Below are 12,340 nucleotides of genomic sequence, written 5' to 3'. Positions count from 1 at the left end.
GGCGTTTGAGTGTGCTGTATGTATGTGTATGTCCGTGTATGCAAGCGTATGTGTGTGTTAATTTTTATCGAGATTCAAACTACTTTCCTAATATAAATCTACATTGAAGTTATAGCTATGGGCGTATAAATATTTGCATACACAAACACATACACACACGAAGTAAGATGCATATAATATGTATATGTGTGTGTGAGTGTGTGTGAGTGCGTGTGAGTGTGCATGCGTGCGTCTGTATTTGTATGTATGTGTATGCTTCTGTATATACATATACGTATAAACACATATGCCTAAAATTAGAAATGGTCTCACAAACATGCACACAAATCTATACGTGTGTATTTAGGTGTGGATACGCTTGTATGTGCGCGTTCGTGTGTGGGCGTGTGGCTGTATGCATGTTTTCGCATGTATGTGTATTTTTCAAAAGCCGTCAATTTCTATTAAATTTGAAGATGATTTGATAAGAAACGCATAAGAAAGGAAGCCTAAAGGCAGACTTTCAGTTCAAGTTTTAACCGCTACACACTCGTCTAACCTAACAGGGATCACCTGCAATTGTTTAACTCGTTAACTTCTTCGCAAAAGCGTGAAACCATTTACAGCAAAGGCCCAATGGAATATCTGTGTGTGTTCTGGAACTAAAATAGCGATACATACATACATACATAGATACATATATACATACATACATACATACATACATACATACATACATACATACATACATAAACATATATGTGTGTATGTATGTATATTATATGTATATATGTATGTATGTATATATATATATATATATATATATATATATATATATATATATATATATATATATATATATATATATATATATATATATATATATATATATATATGTATGTATATATATATATATATATATATATATATATATATATATATATATATATATATATATATATATATATATATATATATATATATATATAAGCACCTCGTATAGACGGTTGAACAGCACCAGTGCCAGACAATTCTCATTTACTATTGATATTCCAGTACGTACACGTGCTAAACATTTTTAGGAAACGCTTTCTCCCGGCGAATACCGCTGTATTACGGTATTCTTACAGCACATCCAGCACTTTTGTGCGTATGTTTACATACACACACATATTCAAAAGAGGCTTTAATTAAAACTTTTATTGCAAGCTTTTCTCGCTTGTTATCTGTACTAAGTAATTCACAGCACATCAAATTATTACCACCCCCCGACGATGGGCCGTACACTCCAACATAATTACAGTATACATGTATGTTCAAAAAAGGTTTTAATTCAAAGTCCGTTGCAAAAGTTATCTTTTATTTACACTTTATCCTAAGCCCAACAAAATATTGTCACCTCCTGCCGATGGAGTACGCTCTCCATTTTGCGAAACGCAGATCTATAGAGATGGAAGAATTAATGTACGGTCATCAGGAAAGGAGATGTATGAATCTCTAAGAAGCTTAAATTGTACGTTGTTCTATTGGGCTGGCAACTAAGTTCCCGCGGTTTTTTTAAATTTAAACTTTTTAAAAAGGTTTAATAAAAAATAATAACTAATTAATCAATAATGTATTCACCTTGTTGTTTACAACTTCTTCCCAACGTTCAACAAGATTTTCAATACCTCGTTGGCAGAAATCACCCGATTTCGGCTCGAAAAATTGATCCAATCAAGCTCTCAATTCTGCACCAGTATTGAACGAGACTCAGCGCATAGCATTTGAAGGAGATCGAAAGAGGTGGAAATCCGTTGGTGCCAAATAAGGAGAGTATGGCGGGTGTGGCAGCACTTCCCAACCATGCGTTTGAATGGCTTCCATGGTCATATTGGCGTTGTCGTGCAGCAGAAGAACTCCATGCTGCCGATTAGGTCTTTTCTCTTGAATAGGCGTGTTGAGTCGTTCCACGAGGTGCGTCTTTGAGGTCAAAATTTCCATTTTTTAAGTTGGCATACCAATCACGAGCGGTTCTTTCAGCTATGGCACCCTCTCCATACACAGCACAAATGTCGCGAGCATTGTGGATATTACAAGCCCATATTACTAAGATTAAGAAGCTATGATCATTCAGGAAACTGTGATAACAAATGACCAAAAATTAGTTTGGCCTTTTAGGCGCTTCGTCTGACAAATAGTTAGTGGTGGATATTGGTCCGAGTCCGGTCCTTAGTGCTGTTGTTCTTTTGTGTCTCAAATTGAGGTTTATAATATTGTTGAAACTTAATTATATTATTTATTTGAAATTACACATGGCCGGATCAGTGTTATTATTGAGTTTTATAAATTGATTTAGTCAGAAACTGCAACAGATATATGTGCTCGGCATTTCCCTCTATCATCAACATCATCAGCCTCATCGTCATCATAATCATCAACAACAACCTAATCAATGAAATAATTTCCAATAACCTCTTTGGTCAAAGATTTTAATATCACGGGAAAAAAATTTAACGGCTCATGGAATTGAATAAACTAAAATTCCCTATTTTTAGTGAAACACTTTCTGTCTGTCTGTCTATCTGTCTGTCTGTCTGTCTGTCTGTCTATCTGTCTGTCTGTCTGTCTGTCTATCTGTCTGTCTGTCTGTCTGTCCGTCCGTCTGTCCGTCCGTCTGTTTCTCTGTCTCTCTGTCTCTCTGTCTCTCTCTCTCTCTCTCTCTTCACCCTTTCCATGGATATCTTTCTATGATTCTTTCCTTTTCTGTATTAACATGTAACAATGTGTGTGCGTAATTAGATGCAAGTACAAATATATCTATATGTAAGGGTTTCTAATATTTACATTTCATAAATACATACATACGTAGCACACGCGCACACAAACGCACATACAAGCACACGGACGCACGCACGCACAGAGAGAGAGAGAGAGAGAGAGAGAGAGAGAGAGAGAGAGAGAGAGAGAGAGAGAGAGAGAGAGAGAGAGAGAGAGAGAGAGAAAGCGAGAGAATGGGTAGAGTACAGTACGAAAGATGACATTAGACAAAAGACCAAGAATAATCTAAACAGCCTCATAAATTAGACTGAAAAATCAGATATAAAAGTGTGGGGAAGCAGCAGGAAGTGTTTATACAACATGTATGCGTATAAATATGTAAAAGCAGAGAGAAAGAGTTCCAGCTATATGTGTATTATATCTTTATAAATAAATATATATATGTGTGTGTGAGATGCGAGAATTAAAATGGAGGCTAAATGATGCTGACGCGAGATAGGAGATCTCCATCGAAGAACGCTGTAAATGTCAACTTTCATTGACTTACCTTAACTAAGCAATGGCGACTATGCAATGTTGTTATCTCCCCTAGTTTGTTCGTTACAACCCCACCCCCACCCAAACCACCCGCATTCCCATTTTCGTTTAACTCTACTGAATCCTTTCATCTCTTTCACCATTTCTCATATCATCCAACTGCTCCACAGCTATTTCTACACACCAATTCTTCGTCATGTTGTTCTTGTTTTGAGGACTGTAGTCGTTCTTGTTACTTTTTCCTCGTTCTCCTCCTCCCATCCTTCTTTATTTTCTTCTTCTTCTTCTTCTTTAATTTTATTTACTTTTTTCTTTTCTTCTGCTTTCGTTTTCTCCTTATCCTCATTGCACAACTTCAATTACATTTCAGAACAACAAAATTTACTACTACTACTACTACTACTACTACTACTACTACTACTGCTGCTGCTGCTGCTGCTGCTGTTGATGCTGCCGCTACTACTACTACTACTACTACTACTACTACTACTACTACTACTACTACTGCTACTACTGCTACTTCTACTACTAAAGCTACTTTATTGTTTTACTTCTTTTGCTTGAACAATATATTGTACAAGCCTTATTCTTCCATTTTGCGTTTTTACCGTATCTTCTTAATTATTAGCCCGCCTCGATACCCTTCTTTATCCTTGAATTACTATTACATTAATGGAAACCTTATCAGTGAGTGCGTGTGTGTACATATATATTTTTTTAAATACATATATGTGTAATACCTAAATGTGGAGGAGCGATAGCCCAGTGGTTAGGGCAGCGGACTCGCGGTCATAGGATCGCAGTTTCGATTTCCAGACCGGGCGTTGTGTGTGTTTATTGAGCGATAACCCCTAAAGCTCCACGAGGCTCCGGCAGGGGGTGGTGGTGAATCCTGCTGTACTCTTTCACCACAACTTTCTCTCTCTCTTACTTCCTATTTCTGTTGTACTTGTAATTCAAAGGGTCAGCCTTGTCACACTGTGTCACGCTGAAAATCCCTGAGAACTACGTTAAGGGTACATGTGTCTGTGGAGTGCTCAGCCACTTGCACATTAATTTCACGAGCAGGCTGTTCCGTTGATCGGATCAACTGGAACCCTCGACGTCGTAAGCGACGGAGTACCAACAACAATAGCTAAATATTTCTTCTCTTTCCGTTTTGTTTTTCCTATTAATCCTTTCTGTCGAAGAGCGGAGGCTCGAAACCTCAAAGGCTTTACCATTCTTCCTGGGTGTTAACACAATACACTTGCTCGTTGTTCCTTCACCTGTCTTCGTCTTTTATTTTCTGAAAATCTGAACTATATATATATATATATATATATATACATACATGCATACGCACTCGCACACACACACACACACACACACACACACACACACACACACGGACACGGACACGCACATATATACGCAAATGTCGGACAATGAGAATGTGTGCTCAACACCGCATTGGTGGATAAAATTTCTTAATTTTTCTATATAGGTATGAAACCAATGGTAGCCTTAATACACACAATCACACACACACGCACGCACACATATGCTATGATACTGAAAGGGCAGAAAATCGGAGTTGTTCAAATGCACTTCTTACCCGGAGCTCTAAACCCTTCAATTAAAGTATCACGGAAGATCGAAATCCCGTCCGTGTAGATAATCCATGAATCACACCGGCAAATCTAAAGTGTTATTCGAGTGAAGAGTAAAATATAAAGAGTTTAGCATGTCTTTAATGACTAGATACAATTGTTTCCGTGCTATTCTTTCTTTAACGCCATTGCACGTAAAAATTTTCATGTGAAAAGTTGCGTAATATATTCGGTTTCGTATATTTGAGTGCCACTTCATCAGACTTATATTACACTGTGCTACTCTTAAACATTATATGTTGTTTATATCGAGAGAAAACAATAAGTATAAAATAAGATTAAACATGGTAAGAGGACAGGACATATATAATTGTAATTCCATATAAGAAAAAGGGGGAGGTGGAAGTGGAGGAAGTGAGGAGGAAAAGAAGAAGAAGGTGAAAAGGAAGAAGAAAGAAGAAGAGGAGGAGGCGAAAGAGGTGAAGACGAAGAACTAACATGATGGGCAAATGTCTTCTACTATGATCTGGGCCGACCAATGCATTGTGAGTGGAATTTGTACACAGAAACTGAAAGAAGCCCATCGTGTGTATGATGTGTGTTTGTGTGTGTGTATATATATGGGAGAATTTACGAAAAAAACAACAGACGAAGACAGATGGTGTAGACAACAAATGGATGTATTAGTTTAACGCTCGGGAATAGAGAAAGTCTTTAACGTTTCGAGCTACGCTCTTCAGCTGAAAGCAACACAGAAAGAAATGAGAGAAACAAGGAGAGAAAAAGTGTAAATGTAGTGGTCAGCGATCTATCATATATATATGCATATATATATATATATATACACATGTTGTCCAAAAGTCACCCGACAGTAAATCAAAATTCCATAAATCTGGGATTCTGTATTGACTCGAATGAAGTTAGAAATCAATTTTCAGAGTCCGAGACTGGTGGGATTATGAAAGGGGATTATCTTCAAACTAGAAATCAGGGTTGAACGATTGTACATCTAATGACCAGATGACACATTAAGTTTACCAACCAAGAATTCAGAACACAAAGAGACGGAAAGAAAAACAATGCCGCGAGTCATCTCGTCTGACATTTTAGCAGTTCTCCCGATTTATCATCGAAGGATTCTTTATATTATCGATTTCAAAATGATCAAAAACAAAGTTAACTAGTTGATCCTAACAGGATTTGGATTCAAAGCAACAGAATAGAGAGCTGAAAAAAACAACGATCAAACGACTGCGAATTCACGTAAAATTCTGAAGCCAAACAGTCGCTGATGTAAATAATATATTTCTTTTCTACTTCAAGCACAAAGCCTGAAATTTTGGTGGGAGTAGGGCTAGTCAATTACATCAACCCCAGAGCTCAACGGTACTTATTTTATAGACCCCGAAGGTATGAAAGCAGAGTCAATCTCGGCGGAATTAGAACTTAAAACTTAAGTCGAAAGAAATGTTGCTATGCATTTTGTTAGATATGCTAACGATTGTGCCAGCCCACTTATTGGACATCATAAGCACCTGTTTGAAGCAGTTAATAACAACAGCCTACTCAGAGGACTTGAACTCTCTATCCATGGTTTCTTGTTGGACCATGGAATCCGATATGAACTATTTTATTCAATTTTCAAGAAATGTTTTCTCGGTAACCCAGCTCGCGACAGAAAGTCTAATTAGACTTGTTGCTATTTCTCTCTTTCAGTTTGCTGGTAATATTTAATATTATGCACATAAACAACTTGAAAGATAATTCATTGTCATTGATGCAATTACTGTTGTTGTTGCTGTTGTTCCTGTCTTTTGGCTTCAGATCATAGGTCTGATCAAACAGGCCAATGACTAAATGCATTCTAAACGTGACCATCCTGACATTTCCGTTGTGCCGGCAACTCGGAACAATCTTAAACAGAGTGGCATTTTCTGAGACGGGGAGGGGGGTGTCTCTGATTTGAGAAAGATGTGGCTGCATTTGGCAGAAGAACGCAAGACCATATATAGTCACCTTTTTCTTGATACGTCCTTGAAGTAATTCTACATACGAGTGAATGATGAACAATAAATGTGGATACGAAACGTAGAAAGTGTAGGCTTCTTTTTTTACAAATCTTTTAGAAACAGCGTAAACATTAACTGTACAAAGTGGAATGTGGCCAGTCTCAGAGAAAACTAGTGGTTGGAATATATAATTGACACACGTTCAGAGAGAACAAACATATCTTGGAAACGACACTGAGAAATCTTGCAATGGTAATGACGGTTCAGGCAAGTCGAAGAAGAGTGACCGAGAAAGTTCAAGTGGGAAATCCCGAAGAACTCATTAAGTCTAAAAAATTGTTTTACACTTTAATGCAAAATCTATAAACAATAAATCATTCAGTCTGAGGCGGCGGGCTGGCAGAAACATTAGCACGCCGGGCGAAATGCTTAGCGGTATTTCGTCTGATTTTACGTTCTGAGTTCTAATTTCGCCGAGGTCGACTTTGCCTTTCATCCTTTCGGGGGTCGATAAATTAAGTACCAGTTGCGTACTGGGGTCGATCTAATCTGCTGGCCCCCTCCCCCAAAATTTCGGGGCTTGTGCCTTGAGCAGAAAAGAACAAATCATTCAGTCTGCATTGCTATATTTTGATTGTTCATTAATTAATCTTTTATATGCATTTGGTGCACACACGAACACACATACGCCCACACCGTCACACACATACGTACGTACACACACACACACACATACACACACACACACACACACACACATATATATATATATATATATATGTGTGCGCGCGTGTGTGCATGTGCAAGTAAATGTATATAAGTGCGTATGTTATTTTGTGTCACTCTGCGCATGTGTATATTTTGTGCGTATGTAGAAAGAGACAGGAAGACGTAGGTGTATAGAGCAATTCTGTGAAACACAATTGGTCTGTATGTAATATAGTGAATTTGGTGCATACACACGTACACGCACAGCATGTTTATGCATACAGATACACACACACTTGTGTGCATGTGTGTGCGTGTTTGTGTATGAATAAGTGTGTATGTATATCTATATGAATTTATGTGTGTATGTCTATATGGAGAAAGAGACAGCAAGACGTATGCATATAGAACAATTATGCATAACGCAATTGGTCTGTATGTAATTTCGTTACGTACAGTTGGTGTATATATAGTTATTTTTATGGGTATTTGATCTATGGAGAATTGTGTTAGAAACATTTGATGTGTATATAATTGTGTTAAGTATGGTCGGTGCTGAAAACTGATATCTCCGTATTAAAGAATATTAATGTAGACAGCTGTTTAAATGGGTAAGTTTGTGAGAAAATCAACTGAATCTTCTCAATATGATGTTAACAATTAACCCGACTTTCATAGATAAAATACACATTTATCAAGTAAACCACTGCATTTGTCAGTTAGCTATCTAGACTTCGATTTGACAAGCAACAGTTACAGGGGAATATTCTTGGCAGTTTACAAAAACACACACTTTTCTTTTTCTATGTTGGGGAGCAGGAGAGTTACAATAAACGAAGGAGGTTGTTGGCTTCACATTTGTCAATTTATTTATTTATTTGTTTATTTAGATCGTATCACATCGACGAACCAGGTTTGTATCGTCTGCTAATATCCCTGATCTTGTAATTCTGCATTATTCAAATGCTCAAAGATGATGTAAGACAACTGTCGTTAGCTACAAGTCAAATGTGATCGAGTAGATTTATGAACAAAAATCTTTCCATATGTGACCATCATGATATATTTTTATATATACATATATTTCAGACACACTATATCTAGGATATCACCTTTTCAATTTGCTCTTTCATTTTAAGCACTTGAATTTCACGCGACATACAGGGGCTGGACAAAATTATGGAAATACCTAGCATCATAGCATCATAATTTTGAAATAACTATAAAACCGTCAAAATCTTGTTTATTTTTATGTTTATTGATTTATTATTAGTGTTGCTTAATATGTTTTGCTAAAATTGCTGTTTCTTTTCAGATATCATAAAAAAAAACGTAATTAAAATCCATTACAATGACAGATCTATCGGACTTTCAAAGAAGTCAAATTGTTGGTGCTCGTATGGCCGGCGCTAGCGTAACGAAAACAGCCAAAATGTTTGGTGTATCAAGAAGAATTGTCTCGAAAGTAATGGCAGTCTTTGAGAAAGGGTGAAAATCCTTCTCGTCGAAACAAAACTCCGGAAGAAAATCAAAACTTTCAGATAGGGACCCTCGAACTCTTACGGGAATTGTTAGAAGGGATCACAAAAATACTTGCTCCCAAAATTACTACAGAGCTTAATGACCACCTCGAGAACCCAGTTTCCACAAAAACTGTTCGCTGGGAGTTGCACAAAGCCGGCTTTCATGGGAGGGCTGCAATCAGAAAACCACTACTTCTAAAAACAAACGTTGCAAAGCGTTTAGAGTGGAGTAAGAACCTACAGAATTGGTCCCTTGAGCAGTGGAAGAATGTTATTTTCTCGTCCGAGTCATTCTTTACCTTATTTCCGACCACCGGTCGAGTATACGTGTGGAGACAGCCAAAAGAGCATATGATGCTGACTGCCTTCTTCCAGTTGTTAAACATGAAGGAGGATATGTGATGATCTGGTGGGGGCTATATCTTGGAAATCCGTCGGCCCAATGATTTCCCTTCATGGGAGAATCAGACAAGACTATTTAAGCATTTTATCTGATCAAATTCATCTTATGGTTGCAAAACTGTTTTCGTGCAGAAACGCAATCTTACAGGGTGATAATGCAACAATTCACACAGCTAAAGTTGTTACTGTTTGGCACGAGGAACATTCTATCTGGCCACCACAGTCCCAAGATCTCAATATTATTGAACATTTATGGTGCATTTAAAAAAAAAAAGTAAGGGGTCGATATTCTCCACCATCAGCACTCCAAGAACTGGAGACTGTTTTAGCTGAAGAATGGACAAAAATTCCTTTGAAAACAATTCAAACTTTGTACAAGTCCTTACCTCGTAGAATTCAAGCTGTAATTACTGCCAAAGGCGGTCCTACCCCATATTAAAATAATTTTGTTTGAAATTTTAAGGTGTTTCTATTATTTTATCCAACCCCTGTGTATTTCACTGGTCTTCTTAGAGGGTCAATCGATCATATAGATGTTACTTCGTTGGCAGGTAGTGAAATACGTTATGTTTAGATGTTCAGAGTATGTATAACCAGTTTTTTAAACAATAAAATATAAAGGGTTGCGTCCCGTGTCCATAACCTGTTTTCTTTCAGTTTCAGATTTAAATACTTTATTCCATCCACTCACTTATTCTATCAGGAAATCTAAATTTGATAAATTATCTATTACGGATACAAGATGCTTTTGCAACGAATGTGAATTAGAACATCCGACCTAGCTTGGATGTGTTGCTTATAACGCCTTAGACAACTGTAAACGTCCAGAAAAATTATTCCGTGCAGACGACACAAATGCTTAAAAAGCAGCGAAATTCTATTTTCGACTGACGAAATTCGTCTAGCAAACCAGCGGATTCATGATTTCACCAGAGCGCGGATCATCTACGACAGTTACCAAAGCCGAATGCTAGACGGGAAATCAGTCACACCGGTTTAGAATAATACAGGCCAAACAACCAGGGGTGTATGGAAAATCTGGTGAGCTGTGCATAAATTAACTATTAACTTAGGTTGGATGTGTTGTTTATAGCGCCCTAAACTACTGTAAACATCCCAAGAAATGCTAGAATATATCAAAATTCTCTTATCGGTTGAGGAAATTCGTTAGCAAACCAACGAATTTTATATTTTGACCTTAACTTTTCTTCTGAAAATTGTGTTTCATTTCTGAGAGTAAAGTCCTTAAATGGTAAATTTTGAGAATGACTAGCTCAGTTCACCCAACACCTTGCTCCGTATTACACATGGTGAAATATTCAAAGGTGCTTCAGAGAATCTACGATATCCATAACATTGCAGAAAGTACATAAATAAAACAATAAGCAACTGGCGACCCACGGAGTCAAAGAGACAGAAAATGTTTGTACATTTCTATACTGTATATCAATTTACACTTGAAAGATGTGAAATAGAGACGGATAGACCCACGACGAACTAGAAAAAAGAATTTATCGGAGAGTTGTTCAAATTTAATGCAGTGAGTAGTGTTAAATATAAGGCATCGGTCGTTTCTCCTCATCTGAATGGCAGGGAAGAAGTGATGTTTCCACTTGGGCTGTAAGCAAGTAAAACCGTATTACTGAAATGAAAATAAATTAGTTGGCGATTTTATAGTTATTCCTCTACTTACATCAAAGACTCATTTTAAGCAATCGATTACTTATTTACTACAAACAGATAGTCTTTGAAATTAAATGTCAAGTATATTGATCAGAGACATAATACTGCGAATGAGACATGATACGAACCATCAATATCTCACAATGTCACAGTTACGCTGTCCACTCGGCTGACTATATCGACATTCCTTGTGTACCAAGAAATAGATTATTGAAAAAAAAGTTTCTCTTAAAGAAAATCCTTACTCTTTTCCCCAAATTTTCAGATAGTTCACATAAAGCATTTATATAAATCATACACTAACAACGAACTGAAAGAGCCTCTATACTGTCCCCCAGTATGTTGGAAAAAAGAACCTAGTCACATTTTTCTCATATCACTATCACCCATAATGTAGTAATTGTATATACAAAAAAGAATGTAGTAATTGATATACAAAAAGAGGAGAAAGTCACGGCTAGAACGTCTTTGATCACAGATCTGCTATTAAAATACAACTAGGTAGCAAAACAAATTGACTTATATGCTTATGGTCATGTAATCGTTTGATGAATGTGCTCCAGCATGACCAAGGTACATATACTGAAACCAATAAAAGAATATCTAGATGTGTTTTCTGTATTTAATTTGGTTCATCTCAGTTTTCATATATGACCGACATCACCGGTTATTCATGTGAAATCGATAAAACATACGTACCAACACGATCATTACAGCTTGCTAATGGCTGTTCTGCCTTGGCAACGATATTATCGCAAATAACATCGAAACAGAAAAAGCCTCCTTTCAGATGTACATTAAAAACATTTTAGCGATTCATGTTTCATGGTTCAACTCCTACTCAAGACCACTATATAAATGGAGTCAGTTATGTTGTGTATATTAAATGATAGAAAAGGAAAGTTGTTATGGAGTATTGATGAAATCAGGAATATCCGTCAAAATATCCTCTCTTTTACTGTTTCTCATTAAAATGACGTGGTTTATTGATATATTTAATAAATCAGCTCCTATGTCATCTTATGTCGGCTACCATGTGGATTATTTAACTCAGATTGCAGGACAAAACAGTTAACTCTACAACGATATAATGTGATGAGACATATTCTGTCATATTGGCGAATAAGTAGATAAATACATAGATAGT

The sequence above is a fragment of the Octopus bimaculoides genome, chromosome 3 (assembly GCF_046866305.1).
Source record: "Octopus bimaculoides isolate indiv1 chromosome 3, ASM4686630v1, whole genome shotgun sequence".
NCBI classification, from domain to species: Eukaryota; Metazoa; Mollusca; class Cephalopoda; order Octopoda; family Octopodidae; genus Octopus; species Octopus bimaculoides.
Note: the sequence above shows the minus strand (reverse complement) of the source record.